The sequence below is a fragment of the Bos grunniens genome, chromosome 28 (assembly GCF_055505025.1).
Source record: "Bos grunniens cultivar Pamir isolate PY7600 chromosome 28, Bosgru_T2T1.0, whole genome shotgun sequence".
NCBI classification, from domain to species: Eukaryota; Metazoa; Chordata; class Mammalia; order Artiodactyla; family Bovidae; genus Bos; species Bos grunniens.
Window position 1 is genome coordinate 43,452,378 of NC_141192.1, and position 7,623 is coordinate 43,460,000.

At 72.1% G+C, this 7,623-nt stretch overlaps 4 non-coding genes across 4 annotated transcripts; all 4 read left to right on the forward strand.

Annotated features, from left to right (window-relative positions):
- The first annotated feature begins 713 nt into the window (after positions 1-713).
- Positions 714-832, forward strand: LOC147343264 (5S ribosomal RNA). Its single transcript, XR_015157208.1, has one exon. It is a non-coding gene; the product is annotated as a 5S ribosomal RNA (ribosomal RNA).
- A 2,012-nt stretch (positions 833-2,844) lies between these two features.
- Positions 2,845-2,963, forward strand: LOC147343265 (5S ribosomal RNA). Its single transcript, XR_015157210.1, has one exon. It is a non-coding gene; the product is annotated as a 5S ribosomal RNA (ribosomal RNA).
- A 2,044-nt stretch (positions 2,964-5,007) lies between these two features.
- Positions 5,008-5,126, forward strand: LOC147343266 (5S ribosomal RNA). Its single transcript, XR_015157222.1, has one exon. It is a non-coding gene; the product is annotated as a 5S ribosomal RNA (ribosomal RNA).
- Positions 5,127-7,168: 2,042 nt separating this feature from the next.
- Positions 7,169-7,287, forward strand: LOC147343267 (5S ribosomal RNA). The gene has a single exon (XR_015157211.1). It is a non-coding gene; the product is annotated as a 5S ribosomal RNA (ribosomal RNA).
- The last annotated feature ends 336 nt before the right edge of the window (positions 7,288-7,623 follow it).

The following is a 7,623-nucleotide window of genomic DNA, read 5'->3' on the forward strand; positions in this document are numbered from 1 at the left end:
GGGCGGACGAGCTCTTGGTTCACCGCGCTGGTGGCTCCAGGTGGCTTTGGGCACCGGGCAGGTGCCGGGCAGGATGGGCGCTCAGGGCCACGGCTGGGCTGCGCACAGGCCCGCTGGAGGCTCAGAGGACCGCGGGCCCCAGCGGGCCCCGAAGCCAGAGAGCTCCGGGGCCACGTGGCCCTGAGCAGCGAAGGCCTTGGTGGGGTGGCGGGGGGGGGGTGGGGGGGGGGAGGCGGGGGGAGGGGGGCGGGGCGGGGAGGGGGGAGAGGTGGCTGAGGGGGGCGGCGGCCTCCGAGCGGGGCCGGGCCTGGAGGGTCCCAGGGTGGGAGAGCGCCAAGACCTCCGCCCCGCCTCACCCCTCCGCGCCCCTCACCCCACCCCACCCCACCCCACCCCACCCCACCCCACCCCACCCCACGCCCGATCCGCCGCAGGCATGCCGGGCCGGCTGCTCCGGGTCCAGGGTCCCGGGTCCCGGAAGCCCCGTGGTCCCCCGGGCCGGGCCAGGCGGGTGCTGGCCGGGGGTGGCGGTGTGCGGGGGGCGGAGCGGCGTCGGCCGGCCACACGGCCGCCGGGACTCCGGTCGCGGGTCGTGCAGCTCAAGTGCAGCGCGCGCTCCGTGGAGAGCTGCGGCCGGCTGGCCCGAGCGGCAGGTCGGAGCGAAAGGCAGGCGCAGCGCAGGGCTCTTAGGGCGCCCGGCGGCAGCCGCCCCCGTCTACGGCCATACCACCCTGAACGCGCCCGATCTCGTCTGATCTCGGAAGCTAAGCAGGGTCGGGCCTGGTTAGTACTTGGATGGGAGACCGCCTGGGAATACCGGGTGCTGTAGGCTTTTCTTTCTTTCTTTTTTTTTTTTTGCCTCCCCTCTCCTTTAGCGCCCGCCCCCCACCCCCGCAAGCCCCACCTGCCGCTGGCCCCTCGCACCCCAGCGCGCTCAGAGCGGTCGCCTGCCTTCCAGCCCCTCCCGGGGTGGGTGGCCGGGGCCCCGACTCCCGCTGCAGACCTGGGTTGCCTCCGGGCGGCCCGCGAGCCCCTCCGCATTCGGCTTCCAGGAAACCAGAGGACCGGCGAGGGCGGGGGTGGAGGGGGTGCTCTCTCTCTGGGGCTCCCTTGGCAGGCCTCAGGCACTTCTGGGCGGGGCCCCGGCCCCAGCCCCCGCCGCAGCCGCAGCCCCCGGCCCGTCCCCAGCCCCACCCCTCGACGCATCCTCGCAGGCAACCGCTGGGTCTCCCGCAGGCGCGCGCGCACAACACTCACACACACACACACAAAACAGTCACGCACACACACACCCCGCCCCACCGCCGCCGAGAAAGGTCAAGAGCCGGAGACCACAGGTAAGGGAGACGGAGAAAGAGGGAGAGAGAGAGACAGACAGCAAGAGGACCACACAGACTTCCAAACCCCCGGCCGCCACACCCTGTCCCCTCCATTCTGGGTTCCCCCCGGCCCCCAGTCGACCAGACCCCACCGTCGCCCACCGACACACTCACACACACACTCTCACGCACTCACCCTCTGGCCTGGGGGCGGGGGCTGGGTCTCGCCGTAGGTGGCCAAGCCGAAGGGGACCTTTGAGACCTCGGATGCGAGGAAGTCCGGGGGTCCCCACGGGTGATTGCCAGCCCCAGGGCGCTGCGTCCAGCCGGGGCCCGCCGGCCCAAGGCTGACGCCCCCTCCCTTAGGGAAGCTGCTTCTGCCGCACGGCCTCTCTCTGAGGTGTGTCACGGTCTGTGCCAGTGTGTCTATCTCGGAGCGGATGCCATCCCCTGTCCCCTGTCCGTCTCCCGTTCTCCGTCTCTCTGTCAGTCGCTCGGTGTCTCCCTCTCTCTGTCTCTCCCTCCCCGTGTGTGCCTGCGCGCTCGTGTCTGTCTGTCTGTCTGTCTGTCTGCATCTGCCTCGCGCCGTCTTGGGAGTGTGTCTCTGAACCTTCATCTCTTTCTGTCTCTGTCTCTCCTGACCCCCGGCCTCCCACGGGTGCTATGGCTGTGGCCCTGGCTGCCGCGCTGGCGCCGGCCGGCTGTCTCACGTGGCGTGGGTGCCTGCGAGTGTCTGTGTGTCTGTCCGTGTGCCTGCATGTCGCTCGTCTGCTCCCTCCGGAAGGTCCTGTGCTTGGAGGGCGGCGTGGGGGCAAGGGGGGCCTCGGGAGGGCGAAGGGGCGGGGCGGACGAGCTCTTGGTTCACCGCGCTGGTGGCTCCAGGTGGCTTTGGGCACCGGGCAGGTGCCGGGCAGGATGGGCGCTCAGGGCCACGGCTGGGCTGCGCACAGGCCCGCTGGAGGCTCAGAGGACCGCGGGCCCCAGCGGGCCCCGAAGCCAGAGAGCTCCGGGGCCACGTGGCCCTGAGCAGCGAAGGCCTTGGTGGGGTGGGAGGGGGGGCGGGGCGGGGAGGGGGGAGAGGTGGCTGAGGGGGGCGGCGGCCTCCGAGCGGGGCCGGGCCTGGAGGGTCCCAGGGTGGGAGAGCGCCAAGACCTCCGCCCCGCCTCACCCCTCCGCGCCCCTCACCCCACCCCACCCCACCCCACCCCACCCCACCCCACCCCACCCCACGCCCGATCCGCCGCAGGCATGCCGGGCCGGCTGCTCCGGGTCCAGGGTCCCGGGTCCCGGAAGCCCCGTGGTCCCCCGGGCCGGGCCAGGCGGGTGCTGGCCGGGGGTGGCGGTGTGCGGGGGGCGGAGCGGCGTCGGCCGGCCACACGGCCGCCGGGACTCCGGTCGCGGGTCGTGCAGCTCAAGTGCAGCGCGCGCTCCGTGGAGAGCTGCGGCCGGCTGGCCCGAGCGGCAGGTCGGAGCGAAAGGCAGGCGCAGCGCAGGGCTCTTAGGGCGCCCGGCGGCAGCCGCCCCCGTCTACGGCCATACCACCCTGAACGCGCCCGATCTCGTCTGATCTCGGAAGCTAAGCAGGGTCGGGCCTGGTTAGTACTTGGATGGGAGACCGCCTGGGAATACCGGGTGCTGTAGGCTTTTCTTTCTTTCTTTTTTTTTTTTTGCCTCCCCTCTCCTTTAGCGCCCGCCCCCCACCCCCGCAAGCCCCACCTGCCGCTGGCCCCTCGCACCCCAGCGCGCTCAGAGCGGTCGCCTGCCTTCCAGCCCCTCCCGGGGTGGGTGGCCGGGGCCCCGACTCCCGCTGCAGACCTGGGTTGCCTCCGGGCGGCCCGCGAGCCCCTCCGCATTCGGCTTCCAGGAAACCAGAGGACCGGCGAGGGCGGGGGTGGAGGGGGTGCTCTCTCTCTGGGGCTCCCTTGGCAGGCCTCAGGCACTTCTGGGCGGGGCCCCGGCCCCAGCCCCAGCCCCCGCCGCAGCCGCAGTCCCCGGCCCGTCCCCAGCCCCACCCCTCGACGCATCCTCGCAGGCAACCGCTGGGTCTCCCGCAGGCGCGCGCGCACAACACTCACACACACACACACAAAACAGTCACGCACACACACACCCCGCCCCACCGCCGCCGAGAAAGGTCAAGAGCCGGAGACCACAGGTAAGGGAGACGGAGAAAGAGGGAGAGAGAGAGACAGACAGCAAGAGGACCACACAGACTTCCAAACCCCCGGCCGCCACACCCTGTCCCCTCCATTCTGGGTTCCCCCCGGCCCCCAGTCGACCAGACCCCACCGTCGCCCACCGACACACTCACACACACACTCTCACGCACTCACCCTCTGGCCTGGGGGCGGGGGCTGGGTCTCGCCGTAGGTGGCCAAGCCGAAGGGGACCTTTGAGACCTCGGATGCGAGGAAGTCCGGGGGTCCCCACGGGTGATTGCCAGCCCCAGGGCGCTGCGTCCAGCCGGGGCCCGCCGGCCCAAGGCTGACGCCCCCTCCCTTAGGGAAGCTGCTTCTGCCGCACGGCCTCTCTCTGAGGTGTGTCACGGTCTGTGCCAGTGTGTCTATCTCGGAGCGGATGCCATCCCCTGTCCCCTGTCCGTCTCCCGTTCTCCGTCTCTCTGTCAGTCGCTCGGTGTCTCCCTCTCTCTGTCTCTCCCTCCCCGTGTGTGCCTGCGCGCTCGTGTCTGTCTGTCTGTCTGTCTGTCTGCATCTGCCTCGCGCCGTCTTGGGAGTGTGTCTCTGAACCTTCATCTCTTTCTGTCTCTGTCTCTCCTGACCCCCGGCCTCCCACGGGTGCTATGGCTGTGGCCCTGGCTGCCGCGCTGGCGCCGGCCGGCTGTCTCACGTGGCGTGGGTGCCTGCGAGTGTCTGTGTGTCTGTCCGTGTGCCTGCATGTCGCTCGTCTGCTCCCTCCGGAAGGTCCTGTGCTTGGAGGGCGGCGTGGGGGCAAGGGGGGCCTCGGGAGGGCGAAGGGGCGGGGCGGACGAGCTCTTGGTTCACCGCGCTGGTGGCTCCAGGTGGCTTTGGGCACCGGGCAGGTGCCGGGCAGGATGGGCGCTCAGGGCCACGGCTGGGCTGCGCACAGGCCCGCTGGAGGCTCAGAGGACCGCGGGCCCCAGCGGGCCCCGAAGCCAGAGAGCTCCGGGGCCACGTGGCCCTGAGCAGCGAAGGCCTTGGTGGGGTGGCGGGGGGGGGGGTGGGGGGGGGGAGGCGGGGGGAGGGGGGCGGGGCGGGGAGGGGGGAGAGGTGGCTGAGGGGGGCGGCGGCCTCCGAGCGGGGCCGGGCCTGGAGGGTCCCAGGGTGGGAGAGCGCCAAGACCTCCGCCCCGCCTCACCCCTCCGCGCCCCTCACCCCACCCCACCCCACCCCACCCCACCCCACCCCACCCCACGCCCGATCCGCCGCAGGCATGCCGGGCCGGCTGCTCCGGGTCCAGGGTCCCGGGTCCCGGAAGCCCCGTGGTCCCCCGGGCCGGGCCAGGCGGGTGCTGGCCGGGGGTGGCGGTGTGCGGGGGGCGGAGCGGCGTCGGCCGGCCACACGGCCGCCGGGACTCCGGTCGCGGGTCGTGCAGCTCAAGTGCAGCGCGCGCTCCGTGGAGAGCTGCGGCCGGCTGGCCCGAGCGGCAGGTCGGAGCGAAAGGCAGGCGCAGCGCAGGGCTCTTAGGGCGCCCGGCGGCAGCCGCCCCCGTCTACGGCCATACCACCCTGAACGCGCCCGATCTCGTCTGATCTCGGAAGCTAAGCAGGGTCGGGCCTGGTTAGTACTTGGATGGGAGACCGCCTGGGAATACAGGGTGCTGTAGGCTTTTCTTTCTTTCTTTTTTTTTTTTTGCCTCCCCTCTCCTTTAGCGCCCGCCCCCCACCCCCGCAAGCCCCACCTGCCGCTGGCCCCTCGCACCCCAGCGCGCTCAGAGCGGTCGCCTGCCTTCCAGCCCCTCCCGGGGTGGGTGGCCGGGGCCCCGACTCCCGCTGCAGACCTGGGTTGCCTCCGGGCGGCCCGCGAGCCCCTCCGCATTCGGCTTCCAGGAAACCAGAGGACCGGCGAGGGCGGGGGTGGAGGGGGTGCTCTCTCTCTGGGGCTCCCTTGGCAGGCCTCAGGCACTTCTGGGCGGGGCCCCGGCCCCAGCCCCCGCCGCAGCCGCAGCCCCCGGCCCGTCCCCAGCCCCACCCCTCGACGCATCCTCGCAGGCAACCGCTGGGTCTCCCGCAGGCGCGCGCGCACAACACTCACACACACACACACAAAACAGTCACGCACACACACACCCCGCCCCACCGCCGCCGAGAAAGGTCAAGAGCCGGAGACCACAGGTAAGGGAGACGGAGAAAGAGGGAGAGAGAGAGACAGACAGCAAGAGGACCACACAGACTTCCAAACCCCCGGCCGCCACACCCTGTCCCCTCCATTCTGGGTTCCCCCCGGCCCCCAGTCGACCAGACCCCACCGTCGCCCACCGACACACTCACACACACACTCTCACGCACTCACCCTCTGGCCTGGGGGCGGGGGCTGGGTCTCGCCGTAGGTGGCCAAGCCGAAGGGGACCTTTGAGACCTCGGATGCGAGGAAGTCCGGGGGTCCCCACGGGTGATTGCCAGCCCCAGGGCGCTGCGTCCAGCCGGGGCCCGCCGGCCCAAGGCTGACGCCCCCTCCCTTAGGGAAGCTGCTTCTGCCGCACGGCCTCTCTCTGAGGTGTGTCACGGTCTGTGCCAGTGTGTCTATCTCGGAGCGGATGCCATTCCCTGTCCCCTGTCCGTCTCCCGTTCTCCGTCTCTCTGTCAGTCGCTCGGTGTCTCCCTCTCTCTGTCTCTCCCTCCCCGTGTGTGCCTGCGCGCTCGTGTCTGTCTGTCTGTCTGTCTGTCTGCATCTGCCTCGCGCCGTCTTGGGAGTGTGTCTCTGAACCTTCATCTCTTTCTGTCTCTGTCTCTCCTGACCCCCGGCCTCCCACGGGTGCTATGGCTGTGGCCCTGGCTGCCGCGCTGGCGCCGGCCGGCTGTCTCACGTGGCGTGGGTGCCTGCGAGTGTCTGTGTGTCTGTCCGTGTGCCTGCATGTCGCTCGTCTGCTCCCTCCGGAAGGTCCTGTGCTTGGAGGGCGGCGTGGGGGCAAGGGGGGCCTCGGGAGGGCGAAGGGGCGGGGCGGACGAGCTCTTGGTTCACCGCGCTGGTGGCTCCAGGTGGCTTTGGGCACCGGGCAGGTGCCGGGCAGGATGGGCGCTCAGGGCCACGGCTGGGCTGCGCACAGGCCCGCTGGAGGCTCAGAGGACCGCGGGCCCCAGCGGGCCCCGAAGCCAGAGAGCTCCGGGGCCACGTGGCCCTGAGCAGCGAAGGCCTTGGTGGGGTGGCGGGGGGGGGGTGGGGGGGGGGAGGCGGGGGGAGGGGGGCGGGGCGGGGAGGGGGGAGAGGTGGCTGAGGGGGGCGGCGGCCTCCGAGCGGGGCCGGGCCTGGAGGGTCCCAGGGTGGGAGAGCGCCAAGACCTCCGCCCCGCCTCACCCCTCCGCGCCCCTCACCCCACCCCACCCCACCCCACCCCACCCCACCCCACCCCACCCCACGCCCGATCCGCCGCAGGCATGCCGGGCCGGCTGCTCCGGGTCCAGGGTCCCGGGTCCCGGAAGCCCCGTGGTCCCCCGGGCCGGGCCAGGCGGGTGCTGGCCGGGGGTGGCGGTGTGCGGGGGGCGGAGCGGCGTCGGCCGGCCACACGGCCGCCGGGACTCCGGTCGCGGGTCGTGCAGCTCAAGTGCAGCGCGCGCTCCGTGGAGAGCTGCGGCCGGCTGGCCCGAGCGGCAGGTCGGAGCGAAAGGCAGGCGCAGCGCAGGGCTCTTAGGGCGCCCGGCGGCAGCCGCCCCCGTCTACGGCCATACCACCCTGAACGCGCCCGATCTCGTCTGATCTCGGAAGCTAAGCAGGGTCGGGCCTGGTTAGTACTTGGATGGGAGACCGCCTGGGAATACCGGGTGCTGTAGGCTTTTCTTTCTTTCTTTTTTTTTTTTTGCCTCCCCTCTCCTTTAGCGCCCGCCCCCCACCCCCGCAAGCCCCACCTGCCGCTGGCCCCTCGCACCCCAGCGCGCTCAGAGCGGTCGCCTGCCTTCCAGCCCCTCCCGGGGTGGGTGGCCGGGGCCCCGACTCCCGCTGCAGACCTGGGTTGCCTCCGGGCGGCCCGCGAGCCCCTCCGCATTCGGCTTCCAGGAAACCAGAGGACCGGCGAGGGCGGGGGTGGAGGGGGTGCTCTCTCTCTGGGGCTCCCTTGGCAGGCCTCAGGCACTTCTGGGCGGGGCCCCGGCCCCAGCCCCCGCCGCAGCCGC